This window comes from Dryobates pubescens, chromosome 3, assembly GCF_014839835.1.
Source record: "Dryobates pubescens isolate bDryPub1 chromosome 3, bDryPub1.pri, whole genome shotgun sequence".
NCBI classification, from domain to species: domain Eukaryota; kingdom Metazoa; phylum Chordata; class Aves; order Piciformes; family Picidae; genus Dryobates; species Dryobates pubescens.
The window spans coordinates 28,557,970-28,574,523 of NC_071614.1; the positions used below are offsets into that span (position 1 = coordinate 28,557,970).

A 16,554-nucleotide genomic window follows, 5' to 3' on the forward strand; every position below is an offset into this window, starting at 1 on the left:
TGTAATACACACAGAGCACAGGTCTGGTTTAGGTGTAATGAACTAATGATAAACATCCTCATTCAGATACTGTCTGTTAAGTTAGTCCTGTCACTGGGGTACTCAGTGTGGATGAAAATACCTGTTTTGGAGTTATGCAGTGCTCATAAAGCTATATGGTATCTCTGCACAGCAACCTGCAATGGAGACATGCCCTTCAGTTCTCTTTGGACATCTTGTGATTCAAAAGCACATAGCCTTTCTGTCTTGATTTCCTCAACCAGAAGAAAGGATAATACTATTTCGTGTACTCCTGGGGGTTCTGTGTTGGTTGATTTATGAAGGAACATGAAGTCTGGCAGTCTTTACATAGAGGTTCACTGTAATGTCAGTCTTTTGTCACAAGTCTCTCACACATTAGGAACATCTGAAGCACATGGTGGTAGCCCAGCAACTACTGCCTAACTCTCTTGATGTCCCATACAATATTTACTATGCTGCCAGGTTCAGCAGTGCTGGAAAACCTGCACTGTAGCTGTAATTTCACTGTAGAAAATTGTTTAGAGCCAGGTAAATCTTTAGTCAGAGTATATGGGATTTTTTTCTTCTATGAAAAGCTTGAGGATTAGTTTTTCTTTAGCATTCAGGAAGCAAAAAAATGTGTCCAGCATTTGGAAACAGTGAAGAGCACCCTTCTGGGATCTCTGAGATCACAGTATCACAGTATCACTAAGGTTGGAAGAGACCTCAAAGATCATCAAGTCCAACCTGAGATGGAGATGAGATACTAAAACTTGTCATGAAGTTGAACTTCTTGTTTTCCTATTGCAGCAGACATGGAGGGGTAGCAGCTGGGTCCCTGTACATCATCACCATCAGCAACAAAACACATTAAGTCAATGTTGCTAATCAGCACCAAGTGGGCACTTGATGCTTGGAATAGGAAGCTGTGTTGACATTCGAAAGATCCCAGTTATGAAGATCCATGTTGCCTAATTGCAAGGATTGTGTGGGAAGCACTGCTTCAACGGCTCTATCTAGTACGGACATGACTGGCAGGAATACACTACTCCTGTGGAATGTCAGTTACTGCAGGAAACAATTATCCTTTCTGAATATTCAAAATATGTCAAAACATTCTTCCTTTTTTCCTTTTAGAGCTCATCAAAGCTATGAGTATGTCAACATCATTCCACCTACTCAGAGGCAGCTCTGGAATATCTGATTCACAGGTGATTGATTCTCCTGCTCAGTGTTGAAGCTTGAGCAGCCATAGACAATTCAAGACTTTGCAAGTAATGCAGACCAAAATGGATTTTGCCAAGCCAGGGGTGACCTGGTCAGCATTTACCACCATTTTCTTTCCTCTCCAAAATAGGGTGTCCATATTCCAATTTCCTGTAGCCCTGGACTATGCTTATTCCCAAACTGTGCTAAGTGCATCTAGGAGAAGGCTAGTTTATCCAGGCAAACAGTACTTGTGAGCATATCCTAACAATTTTATAGCATAGGTAATCATGTTCTAGAGTCTAGGCCTAGTCCTGAGACTTTAATTTACTAGCAGAGATAGAGCCAGTGTAACAACAGGATCATCCAGTCAACTGGTATATCATGGACTATTATGTCTTGTTTTGCTTCCCTTTCATAGGGGTTTGCCTAGGGCATCTCTACTAGGAAGACTTCCAATCTTGATCTGAAAACATCAAGAGACAGAAAATCCAACCCTACTTTTGGTAAGTAGTTCCCAGGATTAATTGCTTTTACTATTAGTAATGCATGCTTGGGTTTCTTTGTATGAATGTGTTTGGCATGAGCTTCTAGTTGTTGATTCCTGCTATGCTTTCTCCACTAGATGAAGGAGCTCTTTTGCATATAGTATTATCTCGTGGTGGTACTTGTACACTTTAGACAGGTCATGTCTCCGTCTTTTTGATAAAGCAAGCAGAGAGATCCCTTCCAGGCTTTCACTAGAGAGAGACATTTTCTCATTCCCTTTCTGACTTGTTTCCAACTTTTCACACTTAAAATTCAAGCACCAGAACTTTTTGCACTGTGCCACTATTAGTCTTACCAGAGCAGTGGGGAAAAACTGCTACTCACTGCTTCCTTTTTCATGAATTGCATTACACCCTTTTGCTTTACACTGAGAAGTTCATGTTGCTGCCCATAAATTTAGTCTGCAGGCCTTGATCTCCATGGCTGCCTGCTGTTACACAATAGTCTCTATTCCCTGTTCTCCTGTTCCTTCAAGAGTGTCTATACTAAGACAGAACTTTAAAATGAGGTTTGTTCTAATGTTCCAGAAGCATGTTGCAAAAGTAAATCCCTGTGTTGTTCTGGTAAAATTCTTGGGTACAGAATAAAAACAAAACAACCAAGAATTATTCCTTAGAATGTGAATGACAAAATTCCTCCTAATGTCTATAGGAGTAGGATCAGCTCATGGCATTTGTTCACCAATACAAATGTGTAACTAAGTTTTCCAGGTCTACAAAAGGTGAAATCCATGCTGCTCTAATCCTTCTCTCATACATAAGATCTAGCAAGAGCTGCAGCCAGTGAACATGTTGACTCTTCCCACTGCTACTGACTGTATTTTCTCATCTTAAAAAGAAAAAAAATAAATCAAGTCTAACCTGTCTTTCCAACAAAGATTTTCTGCTCATTAAAATCTGAGAACTACTGTATGGATTTCAGTTTGATAGGTAGAAAGTATCTCATTCATCCCAGAGGCAAGTATAGTCTACGTGGCAAAGCCAGTATAATGAAGTTTTTTAAGTCAAATCAGAGTTATTCTTTGAAGGACTGTGGTTGTGCAATCATCAAGGCATTTTTCATGTTGGCAAGAAAAGATACAAAACAAACCCATCTGATGCATTTTAACAGGTTTTTCTTTTTTTAAGATATGTAGATTGAAAAACCAGCCCTTAAACTTTTCTTTGGTCCTACTGATTTAGAGGAGAGTTTCTGCTCAGGAAATTATTTCATTATTTGACCTATTGTGATATTTTCTGCCTTTTCCTTTTTTTTTTTTTTTTCATGTAAATATGATATTGCACTGATATCATAACATCAAGAAAGAGGTTTTGTAGCTCATTAACAGGGAATAAGCATCTAAAAGTCTACAGGTTTTAGTAGGCAGCCAAGGATTACAGTGTAAACTCAACTGTAATACATGTTAATGCTTGGCTGAAAAAAGAAAATACATTTAAGTTTATGCATAGATGTTGATCCCTGTGCAGCACACACTTTACATTATAGTGCCAGAGCTCCCAACCTCTGCCATAAAATGGAACTTGACAATTCTGAGCAATACTGCAATTTGTGTCTGAAGCTACTTTTAGAGACTACTAGAGCTGCCATTGTTGGGAGGCCACATGAAACTATATGGTTATTATTTCTGAAGAACAGGTATGATCCCAAAAGTACCTGGAAGAAGGAATGATTCCCCAAGCACCATGAGGAGAAGGCTGTTAATGGCTGAGTATAAGGTTGGGATGTTTTTGGAGACTTGTATCTCTGCAGTATGCATCTCACTGTGGTTTATTTATGCTGCCCCAGGTCCCTGTAGCACATCCAGTATATGAATGCCTCTCAGCGATATACTGTGCTAATCATCTACCTGCCACATGCAGTTCTGCATTCAAAGAGAAGGGCTTCTTTGATTGCCAGTCCAACATGCTCCCATAGAAGAACATTCTCTCTGCACTTCCTACAAGTTTTTAAAAAAGCAAATAAAATCTATTCTGGTTTATATAAACACAGCGGACATGAAAATGTGTGTTAATAATAGTCTGGCCACAAAGTATTCCATAATCAAAGGGTGTTTTTTCGTTCTGTCAGTGCAGTCATAGCTGTCCCAGTGGCTGGGTGGCGTGGCTGGGTGTCAGGAAGGTGTGTTAGCCCGTGGGAAACCTGACCCAGGTGGTTCCCAAGCACAAGAGTGAAACGAGGCCATGCTGACTGGGTATCTGTTGGGAGACCGGTCATATACCTCACTCCACCAGATAGCATCCTCCGAAACACTGATGTCTGCTCAGAAATAGCAGAAAAGTTAGAAATAGTGTCTGGATTCCTCAGTTGCTTAAATACTTGGTGTAGAGAGAAGAATCAGCCATATAAAAAATATCATCCACCAGCCTCAGCCATGCCTGTGAAGCTGGCATGTGGTGTTCTGTAAATGCATCATATAAAGAGGCTAGAAAAACCTGGCCAGCAGAGGTCAGATAGAGGTTTGAAGAGTTTGAGAGCAAAAATTGCTCAGAAATCTTAATTTGGCTTGATGTTGTCTCTCAATATTCAGGGATGGAGTGCTGATGGTGCTAGTATTCAGTTTACTCCTGTCTGTGATTATATTTCCATCATTTTGGTATTTGATGTGTTTCACTTCCTAAGTATATTTTAAATTTTAAATATCATATTTTATTTTAGTGATCAAAATTAGGCTATGTAGAATGTCATAATTTATAAACAACATGTTTAATTTTCCCTTCCTTCTCCATCATCTTCCCCTTCCCCTTCCCCTTTCCCTTCCCTTTCCCCTTCCCCTACCCCTTCCCCTTCCCCTACCCCTTCCCCTACCCCTTCCCCTTCCCCTACCCCTTCCCCTTCCCCTACCCCTTCCCCTTTCTTTCCTTCCCTCTTTCTCTCTCCCCTCTCTCCCTCTTACTTTCTCCCACTCACTTTCCTTGACTCTTACTCTCTGTATCTTGGTTCCTCTACACTTTTTTCTCAGGCTTATATGCCTGTTTCTGCATTTGGGTATACTGGATGACTTAGTTACACCCACAGATTCACCCAGCCTAAAACCATTCACAGACTTGTTGATGCATGTTTTTCTCCTTTCTCAGGCTGAACAAATTGCACAGGAAGAATCGAAACAGCTTAGATCTCCTTTCTATCATCTTTTGGCTGCTACAATAACTGAGGATAAGTTGTTCTTGACTTAGATATTCTGCAGACACAGAGAACAGCAAACATTGCACAGAGGTGGGAAACTACAAGTAATAAACAGCCTGTGATTGTTTCAGAGGGACCAGGAATCAAACAGGGTGATGCTGGCATCCTGACCAGAGCTGAGGACAGGCTGAGAGCCTGGACACCAACCAAGAGTGCTCAGCCACAGCTTAAGGTGCATCTCAAATGTTTGCTTGAAAATTGACCTGAAGGAAATTAATCCAACCTGGCTAGCCCAAGCATCCACTTTTATATGTATGTGGCAGGTACTGGTAAATATTGTAGCAAAGTCATTTACTTCTTCTACCCCTGATGACAGAAGTGAAAATGCTTCTAATCCACAGGGTGCTTTTGTTCCATTGTACCTTCAATTCTCTTTAGAATTATTTATCAGCAATTGTAAAAATCACATGGCACATTTGTACAGCAGCTATTTCCTTCCTACTTCAGTTTTAGAATATTTTGTAAGGTATAGGTAAACTGCTTTTTAGGAGAAGAGTACTCAGGCCAGGAAAGAAATTTCAGCCTTGAGTGAAGGGCTGCCCTTGACAACCATGTGCTGTTTTCATCATGAGCCACCCAACAGGAAAGATATTTGTTCAATCTCAGTCTCCCCTTTAAACCATGTTTTGTTTGTGTTAAATAATTTCCTGACCTGAAGAATTAAGAGGAATTAATCTGAAAGTATAAATCTCCTGCTGTGAGTCATGCTTTTGGAGTACCCAGGTTTGTATCTCTCGGAAAGCAAGGTTCAATACAATTAGGAGTATCACATCTTGACATTTTAGAGCTGCTTCAAGGTGAGAGGGGAAAAAAATGGATGACAAGGCCTGTTGGTTCTTGGCAAGTTGGTAAGTAGCTCTGTTTGCAGGATGCTTTAAGAGGAAAAGCAGGTAATTCCTGCTTCCAAATGTCTTGTTATCCCTCTGGAAATGTTATATTTGTGTATATTAGAGCACTGCTCACAGACCTCAATCTACACTGGGATTACTTTTGTGTCAGTGAGTGAAGGGGAGTCCCTTCTCTGGAGAACCTGCAATCCAGATAACAAGAGGGATGAAGGCTAACAGAGGAAGCAAAGTCACCAGCAAAATGATGTGCAGGGCAGCCCTGCTATTTTGCACTTTCATGTTGGTCTTTTATAAGCCATGCCTGAAGAACATGTGAAGTCCAATGGACCTGGATAGTAATAAACAACTCCTGGTTGCATGTAGAGGTCTGAAAGCTGCATTTCTAATCAATGTTTGAATTACTGGCTTTACTAATCCTTCAGTTAAAATGTAGATTGAATATTTCAATAGGGCTTATTCCTCCACTAATAGAGACTGTAAACGTGTGAAAAACAGGGCATGTAATTTGCAGAAAGAAACATCTCAGTAAATGCCTAAATAAACCATTTAAACTATGCTTTACAGAGCCCTGGGCTATACTCCACCGCTTGAATTTTTATAAATCCTTGGCATTACAACAGCTTAAATCCTTGCCAGGAGCAGCACTGGATCTGTCATCCAGAAAGTGAAGATTCATTGTCCAAAATTAAGGATGCATGGAGTTTCAAAAAGCTTTTCACTTTCAGTTGATCCACCTTGGTGCTGGAGAACCAGTGTGAGAGATAAAAAGCCCACTTGTAGGATCATACCCTTTACCTGTTGTAGTGGTGAGAGAAAAGTTCAGTTCTCCCTCCCCCACAAAGAAACCACAGCTAACTCAGTTGGAGAAGCAAAGCTATATTTACAAGCAGGATGAAATGCAAATGGATGTATACACAATATACAGTATTTACAATATATACAGAAATGTACAGCAAAGAAAGTAATACAGAACAGAACTCCCTCTGGAGGAGGAGGAGGGTTCCCCCCCCTGTACCCTCTCTCTCCCCCTACCTCCCTTTTTTCCCAAAAAGAGGTTAGAGAGAGAGAAAAGGGTAATTATTAAGGATGAAATTTTGTTAGGCTCCAAGCGCATGCAAGGATTAGCCTTTATCTGTTATTCAAGGTCAGCTCCGGCAAGTTGCTCACAGAGGGACAGAAGCAGACAGGCTGAACAGAACAGACTGGAACTAAGAAAAATTCCAACTGAACTAAAACTTAAAGTTGCATTCTACCAATCTACCAATGAAATTCATTTAGACCTATCTTTGTTTTCAAAATATTCAGCCAGAGTGTTCCAACACTGTCCCTTTCTTAAAGGCACAGCCTAAAACGGTCACAATCCACCCCTTCTAATGGTCACACTTGTGCAATGCGTGCAATAGGTATCACTAGTACAGCGTTTCTAGGTCATGCAGATGCAGCAAAGAGCCACTCTGCTTGTAATCTTCTTCATGTTTTGAGGGCTGTGGAGGTGGCCCTGCACCCTGAACAAACCCAGGAAGCACTGACAACCCAGGCCAGTGTCTGAGCTTCAGCTAAATCAATTGCAAATTTTTCCAGTACAATGCTAAATGTATTATCTGTATAATCATGTAGATATCCTTTGTAGTGCAATTCTCAGCATAATTCTGACTCTTTAACACAACTGGGAGAACAGCTTCTTTTCATCATTACATAAATAGTCCTAAGGTATCTTCAGGCTGGGAATATATTTTCTTGAAAATAATCACATGAGAACGACCATTCTACCTTCTTCTGGGAGAGAAGAAATTGACTGCAGAGAAGGCATTCAAGAAATGTGTTGACAATAGAGTTAGAAATGGCCATAAACAAAAGGGGCTCTCCCCAGAACTCCATAAAAACATTTTAATCTTCTCTACATTTTTAGAGAGATTAGGAAAAAAAATAAAATTCAAAACATTCTATTTTTTTTCCAGTAGTCCCGTTACCATTAAATGATGCTTTCTCACTTGCTTGTTCTCAGTTTATCAAATCTGAGATGAAAAGTAAATATTGCTCCTTCCATGAGGCTTGGAATGGTGTACCTTTGCTTTGGTGGTCATTAAACGAAGAAGTTAAATATGCTTGGCATATTTATGTCAGAAGAGATGTAGTATTTTGGAGGTGCAAAGTAATTTCAACTGTCTTCCTACAATTCCTTGTAGATGGGGAATAATGATAAATGTCTCCACTTCCTTCCATGGTTTAGGGTTGCTGCATGCTGTTTGAACAGCTGCACTTGTTCCATCCCTGAAGGTGGCTGCAAGTCAGTGGAGGAGGAAGCAAACCAAGTATATATAATTCTAAAGTGACAGGCAGAATGAGTTATTGTTTTGATTTTTTTTCCCCCACTGATAAATCCCTCATTTCTGTTAGTGATACCGAATATGCTGTCATGACTGAAGAGTTTCAGCAACTCGTTGTAGTACCCACTGTGTCTGTAATGTAACAGAAAGGTTTCTCTTCCTGTCTCAGCTCAAATTTCCTAAGATACACACCTCTCTAAACTCCCTTTAACCTCCCAAAAAGGAGCATCTCATGGAGTGAGCTCCACTGTTCCATGGCTTGGGTGACTTACCAGTTACAGCTTTCCTGCAATTTCCTGACTAGAAAATTCCTGTAAAATAATTCAATAAATATGTGATTTGTAACCCCTTCTCAGAGGTTTTGCATAGAGCAAACACTCTGTGTTTGCAATTCCCCCCTACATTTAGTAGCCTTAAAGGTGCAATGTTCAAAACCATTACTTATTGCCAAATGCCTCAAATTATCCAAGAAAGCATGATTTCATACAAGAGGGAGAAATGTCTTCAGTCTACCATCATGTTGCTACAAGACTGAAGTCTGAGTAATTCCCCACACAACAAATGCAGCTCCATGCTAAATATTTTTTCAGAGGAACCTTTAAAACACACTGCTTATTTGCTCCAAGAGACTTCACTGATTTACAGTGAATATCTCCGTGGAGCTGCATTTAGTTTGATCTGTGGCTGCCACATGACAGTGAATTTAAATAAGTTTGGTTGGGTGTGATGGTGCCACTGATCTGGTCAATATCTCCACATTCAAACACTTTGTAGCCCACTGTCCTGAGTCTCAGCTCACTGCTCACCAGCTTTCAGCTTTGCTGCATCTCACTAGGACTCCTTCTGGAACACATCATGTGCAATGAGCTTCCCCTAAGTTTCAGTGTATAAAAGCTGATTTTAGGCTCTCTTTGCCAATCACTAATGTCTTTAAGTGACACCCAGAAATACAGCTGAGACTTGGCTGACAGATTTTATGTATCTGAATTTTAGTGGTATGAGATCCACTGTCTCTGTTTCTTAGTCCATCAAGGAACAAGAAGCCCACAATCACCTTACTGTTGGCCCTTAAAACCCTCACAGCTCCCAGTGAGGACATCTTAAACATTTAAATACAGAGAGCTATCCAAGGAAGGTGGTGAGTTTGTGGAGCCAAGAGGAGGCTCAGGGGAGACCTTATTGCTCTCTACAACTACCTGAAGGGAGGTTGTAGGTAGGTGGGGCCTGGTCTCTTCTCCCAGGCAACCAGCACCAGAACAAGAGGACACACTCTCAAGCTGCACCAGGGGAGGTCTAGACTGGATGTTAGGAAGAAAGTGATTGCCCATTGGAATGGGCTGTCCAGGGAGGTGGTGGAGTCACCATCACTGGAGGTGTTTAGGAGGAGATTTGATGGGGTGCTTGGTGCCATGGTTTAGTTGGTTAGATGGTGTTGGATAATGGGTTGGACATGATGATCTCGAAGGTTTCTTCCAACCTGGTTTATTCTATCCTATTCTATTCATTTCTGTTCTATTCTATTCGTTTCTATTCTATTCTATTCATTTCTATTCTATTCTACCCGTCTACAGCAAGACAGCAAGTTACACATCGACATTGGCAAGCTTTGCATGGGTTTTGTGACTTTTCATCTCAAAGACTAAAATAAAGAGATTCATAGGGTTTAGGCCAGCAGATGCAACAGTCCCAGATGAGAGTAATTCCTTTCATTCACTTTCTGCTTCTCGTCAATCAGCTCCAAGAGGCAACCACAGCCCTTTCTTTTCCAGTTCCCCCACAGAAATTCACATCTGAAGAACTAGTTTGCATCGAACACCTTTTCTCTCATTGCCCTTTATTCTAAAACAACAGAGGATCCGCAGTCCCCAGTGGCTGGTCCTGTGGCTTCACATTTTCCCTCCTCCTGGAAAAGTGTCTCAAAACTGTGGATAAAGAAGGCAAGAATCTCCTGTCCCCTAACATTTATAAAGTGACATGTATGATGGAGAGAGTTTGTAGACTCCAAGATAATTTCCACCAGCAGAGGGAACAGAGGGAGCCGCACAGGCTCCTGGGACAAAGGTGAACTAGAGAGTTAGAAATCTCATCATAGCATTTGTTGTTTTATGAAGACAATATAGACTATTGAGTCTTGGTTTTAATACAGTCATCTGCAAAAAAAGTAATCTTTCTGTAAAACCCCTTTGGTCAGATATAAATTGAATTTTCTAGATATATAGTTCATATTTCACAGAATCACAGAATCACAGAATTAACCAGGTTGGAAAAGACCTTCAAGATCATCAAGTCCAACCTATCACCCAACACCATCTAATCAACTAAACCATGGCACCAAGTGCCTCGTCCGGTCTTATTTTAAACACCTCCAGTGATGGTGACTCCACCACCTCCCTGGGCAGCACATTCCAATGGCCAATCTCTCTTTCTGTGAAGAATTTCTTCCTAACATCCAGCCTAAAGTGCAAAATTGTTTTAGAATCACAGAATTGTTAGGGTTGGATGGAACCTCAAGGATCATCCAGTTCCAACCCCTCTGACATGGGCAGGGACACTCACACTAGATCAGGTTGCTCACAGCCACATCCAGAATGGCCTTAAAAACCTCCAGGGCTGAGGCTTCCACCATCTCCCTGAGCAACCTGTTCCAGTGTCTCACCACCTTCATGGGGAAGAACTTCTTCCTAACATTCAATCTGAATCTACCCATTTCTAGTCTTTTTTCCATTCCCCCCAGTCCTATCATTACCTGACACCCTAAAAAGTCCCTCACCCACCCCATTTTCCCCTCAAACCCAGAGCACCTGGGCTCTCAGAGGCTCCTCCCACCCCAGGTGTGGCCACTTTGCCCTCCCCGCCCACTCCTCTATTTAATCCCCACCAGGAGAGGCAGAAGCCCTAAGATGAGCCCGTCTGGGCTGAGGATCCTCCTCTCATCGCTGGTGAGTGCCCATGGTGCACACTGGGTGATGGTGGTGGTGACAACAAAGGCCGGGGGGCCTGGTGGCCCCCCGGTTGTTAGGACCAGGATTGATGGCTCCTCCAATATCATCCACGGGTGCTGGCTGGGGCTTCTTACTGGGGCTGAGCCCCACTGTGTGGAGCTCTGAGCTCCTCCTTAATATTAAGTGAATCATTTACCTGTTGTAGCTGGCACTGTGGTATAGAATAGAATTAACCAGGTTGGAAAAAACCTTTGAGATCATCCTCCCCTATCACCCAACTCCATCTAATCAACTAAACCATGGCACCAGTTTAAAGATACTGTGAATGTAGAGGCTACAAGAGAAGATGTGCAGAGGCTTTACTCTAAAAACTTACCTGAGGATCACCAAAAAAAGGAGAAAAATTCTAGTTTTAAGAAAGGAATTGAAGTAAGATAATAATACAACTGTGCAGTCTGATGTACAGTGCATTTCACTTATTTTAGAAGTCCCCAACAAGCTAACAATTCTCCAGAGACTTCATAGCCATCTATGGTGTAATCTGCTAGGTAATGGCAGTGTAAATATTATGAATGTTTAGTTTCTTGCACCTTAATTTACATATTGGATCATAAGTCAATGACATTTCTAAACTGAAACCCTTAATTCAATCACATTTCAATGGTGTTTAAAATCCAAATCTGTATTCAGATCTGAAGCATGACACTATACCACCATGGTGGACTTGCTACACCTCCCAGCATACATACCTCATACACCGTGGAATATACTGCAATTTAATTCAGCAACTAGAAGGCAAAACAAATGGTATTTCTCAGGTCACTAACATACATATATTTGATGCATTTTGTATATTTTGCAATATTTTATTTAACAAGTAAAAGGCTATTTTGCATCATAAAAGAAAGCTAAAAAGACAAAAGCTAACCAAAGCTGAAAACCAGGAAAGCCACTAGTGAAAGAGGGGGAAAAAGGAATTCTAGTTATTTTACATAACAGATGGCAGCATAACAGAAAGCAGCTGATGTTGGTAGCCTGAGGGAGTTTTCCTGTGTCAGAAGTAAAATAAAATTTAGGCTATATAGAACCCTCTATTAAATAAGTTTCATAAAGAGAGTCTTATATTTACATATACATGTATGGACATAGACATACAGATGACTACAAACTTGCACGTAGTTGCATAGACATCTGTGTTTGGAGGGGAAAGAGACTGAAAACAATGACAGAATTATATTGTCCTTATCTGCTACAGTGTTTATTGCTCCTTTATTTGGAGCACCTTGTTGGTCCAATGTCAGCCTTTCTGTTCTCCCCTCCAGGGCTCTCTATGTTTTCATCTATATACTCGTTTGGGTTCCATTTCCCTGTACTCCCTCCTTCCTACACCTTCATTTATTCTGTCTGTGTTCTGCATATGTTGCATCCTTCTGTTACTCTCCTAAAACTTTTCTCCGTGTTACTCTTCTGCTTGGAAATACAGCCTGCCCTGGAAAGTAAACCTCAGCCAGCACATAGATCCCACCAAGCCTGCTAGGGCAGACCCATCAAACAAAACATGCAGCACCCACCTCTCCAAGCAGCCTCTGCATATGCAAAGAGCTTTCAGGATGATTTCATAGGAGCCCAGTATGTTAGGGGTTGGAAGTGACCTCTGGAGATCTTTGAGTCCAACCCCCTGCTGTGGTAATGGTTGCAATAAGCAGTGTGAGTGATCTGGCAGTGTAGGCCTAGAGCCTGACATGGTGGTAGGCAGTGTCCAGCATGGGTACGGAAGTGGCTAGCAGTGTAGCAGAATAGTGCTGTGCCTGCACCGTGTAACTAAAGCAGGACGCTGGTAGCTATAAACACAGAGGGTTATCTTGGAATAACAGGGTACACAACATGCATCAACAACCTCGCGTGTTATTACTAGTTTAACCAATAATCAATAGTAGTACAGTGTGTGGTCACTCGTGAGGAACCAATGAAGCTGTGCCAGCAATGCCCTCCAAGTTCATATAAGTTGTAGAGGTTTTCTTAGTATGCACTTCTACGCACTTCTTGCTAGCCTGTCAACTCTACTGTCTGCTCTGTACTATGCTTGCATTATAATTGAACAACACTGAAGCAATAAAGGAACAATACCAGATCATATTGATCAGCTGTATTGATTCCAATCTCCATCATCCATACCCTGCCAGAGCAGGGCCAGAGAATCTAGTGCAGGTTGCACAGGAACGCATCCAGACAGGTCTTGAAAGTCTCCAGAGAAAGAGACTCCACAACCTCGCTGGGAAACCTGTTCTGTAACCCTTACAATAAAGAAGTTCTTCCTCATGTTGAGGTAGATCTTCCTGTGCTGTAGCTTACATCCATTGCCCCTGGTCCTATCAAGTGAAAAGAAGCTGTCCCTTCCTTCTTCACTCCCAGCCCTCATATATTTATAAACATTTATTAAATCCCCTCTCAGTTTTCTCTTTTTCAGACTAAACAGCCCCAGGTCTCTCAGCCTTTCCTCATAAGGCAGTGCTCCAGTCCCCTAATCATCCTCATAGCCATCTGTCAGACTCTCTCAAATAGATTCCTGTTCCTCCTGAACTGGGGAGCCCAAAACTGGATGCAATAGTCCAGGTGAGGTCTCACTAGGGCAGAGTAGAGGGGGGGGACACTCGCTTTTCTTCCCTTTTATTTCACGTCTTTGTTATTTTTATTTGGTTGATTTCAGTTCAACTGATATTAAGGGAAGACCACTTGAAAACAACATTTTGGTAGTTTTTGACAGTTTTTGAATTATATTCCTGAAAAAAATATATTCTGGAAACTTGCAATTCCAATAAATCTTACTCAATGAGTAGCTTGTGAGCAACAAAGTGATCAGACAAAGGTCTCAGACATTTTTAATTACTGAAACCTAAAAGTTCAGTGTGGAGCAGAAAGGGCTAAAGTTGCTTTGACATGCTGTGTCTCAATGTACATTTCCAGCTATTCTCTTCTTGCTAGATCCACAAAATCTTCCTGAAGGCATTTTCTATAACTGAGGCCAAAAAGAGATCAAAGAAAGCCCTGTGAAGACCAGTAAGGAGCAGGGAGGCCATGCCCATTCTGTGCGAGATGGTTAGGCTGTTTCTAAGCTTGTATTATTCTGGTACAGGATGGTAGTCTTTGGGGAGTTTGATTCAGGATCATCAGAAAAGACAGGAAAAGTGATGACAGAGAACTCCTTGGTTATTATGAAACCACAACAACCTGTATTACCTCAGTATTAAAAATTTTGGGAAAGATGGATGAAAATAGTGTTAATTTACTGGAAAGGAGGAGCCATGGCTCATTCTACTTCTGTGCAAATAAATGAGACCGTTTACATCTAGCTAGGCATATTAAGATAGTAAATGCCTAGGACCTTGCAATGCCACAAGATCAACGGCATGGAATATTCATCATATTAGGATCTGGTAGCTACTAAAACAAGGTGTCACAACCAAAGTGCTTGCTGAGAGCCCAGACAGGCTCCTGAGTTATGGGCCTGGTCAAAGCTGTGCCAAAGACCTTTTGAACAGTTTCATGAAGAAATATTCCCTGGAACTACTCACTTACAGAGTTAGCCTCTCTCTTTGTCTGTGTATCACAAATCAATTGGTGAGGTTTAACACATAGCAGATTTTAACTCCACCCCACATTGTTGCTCACTAATGGGCATTAGATATTTCATTTTTCCAGAGTATGTACCACACATGAACCCCCTCAGGTTCAAAGTCAGTAGGTAGTTCTCTGCATGTCAAATACATGAACTTACAATTGGTGTATGGCAGTTAACAGAGGATCACATGCAGAATGCTTTGTTCAGGGGTGCTGTGTGGATTTCTGACTTCTGGGAAACTCTGGTCCATACAGCAATGCAGGGCATAGACCTTTTCATAGGAGCTAAATCTTATTTCTGACATTTAGAGCAGCACAATTCAGACGTGCTTTTCTTCAGCCGTTTCAGAAAATGCAGTCAAGAAGAAATTAGTGGTTTGATCTTCTGTGAGATGGAAATGTGAAGTATGTTCTGCATCATAATATGAGGACTGTTCAGATGTTACATATCATAGTATAGTATCAGTCAGGGTTGGAAGGGACCACAAGGATCATCTAGTTCTAACCCCACTGCCATGGGCAGGGACACCCCACACTAGATCAGGCTGGCCAGAGCCTCATCCAGCCTGGTCTTAAACACCTCCAGGGACAGCACCCCAACCACCTCCCTGGACAACCCATTCCAGGGCTTCACCACTCTCATGGGGAAGAACTTCCTCCTCACGTCCAGCCTGAATCTCCCCACCTCCAGCTTCATTCCATTCCCCCTAGTCCTATCACTACCTGAGATCCTGAGAAGTCCCTCCCCAGCCTTCTTGTAGGCCCCCTTCAGATACTGGAAGGCCACAATTAGGTCACCTCGGAGCCTTCTCTTCTCCAGACTGAACAGCTCCAGTTCCTTCAGTCTGTCCTCATAGGAGAGGTGCTCCAGCCCCCTGATCATCCTCGTGATAGCTAAGATGGCAAACCTCCACTGCAATAAGAGACATGCTAGCAATTGCAGACTTAACTATTAAGAACTGCAGTATTCACTGATGTGCTCTATGGTCTCCATTCTACCCTTAAAGCAATCCCCTACAAGATGAGAGAGGTTAGACCAAATACATGAAACTTAAGTTCAGATTATTTTACCCCAAATGTCCCATGCTGTTTTAGGCTGTTTCACAGAATCACTGGGGCTAGAAGGGACCTCTGGAGAACATCTTGTCCAACATCCCTGCTCAGAACAGAGTCAGGATTTCCCCATCAGAGCTGCAAGCTCAATGTTCGTTTGTTTTGGCAGTTCACCAACATCTACAAGGATTCCTGAGATTCTTGAAAGGAAAGTGGTACATAGGTAAAATGCATGTGACAACTATCTAGATATTTATCTATGCAACTTTGGTACCTGTAGGCTCAAGTCTGTGTGTATGCATGCATGTATATACACATTCTGAGGATGTTTGCATGAATTGACACCCTTATCCGGTGCTCAACATTCTTTATGGTTGCTGTTATTTATTTGTGCTATCATAGTAGAATTCTAAGTTATAAAGTTAAGCTCTTTTGTTTACTCCTACCTGCATCCTCAGCACTTATCATGCTATATACCTTTGGGTCCCTTTTGAGATCACTAAGCAAAAAGGTACCTTCTCCTCCTCTTCACTACTCCACCAGCACCTCCTCACATTTACTGGGGAAGGATGCCATGAGTCCTTGATGCAGCCTGAATTATGTGTAGCCTGAGTACCTTGTTGGTTTGGGCAATCAGATACACAGAGATAACAGACCAGACCTTAATGAAAATAAGATTAGGCAACAGCACAGTGTCTGTCTTCTCAAACTGGGAGCAGCTGAACAGATGAAAGACCCTTTGCTCAGTTACCTCAGGGGTGTGGGGATCTAGCATTGTGTTAGATTGTCCAAGCCAATGAAATCCTCAGTAATCCGCAGGAACCAACC

The 16,554-nt window shown here is 41.7% G+C and overlaps 1 long non-coding RNA gene across 1 annotated transcript; it reads left to right on the top strand.

Moving 5' to 3' along the window:
- Positions 1-1,148: 1,148 nt before the first annotated feature.
- Positions 1,149-5,321, top strand: LOC128899439 (uncharacterized). Its single transcript, XR_008463104.1, has 3 exons — positions 1,149-1,211; positions 1,628-1,712; positions 4,830-5,321. It is a non-coding gene; the product is annotated as an uncharacterized LOC128899439 (long non-coding RNA).
- Positions 5,322-16,554: the final 11,233 nt, after the last annotated feature.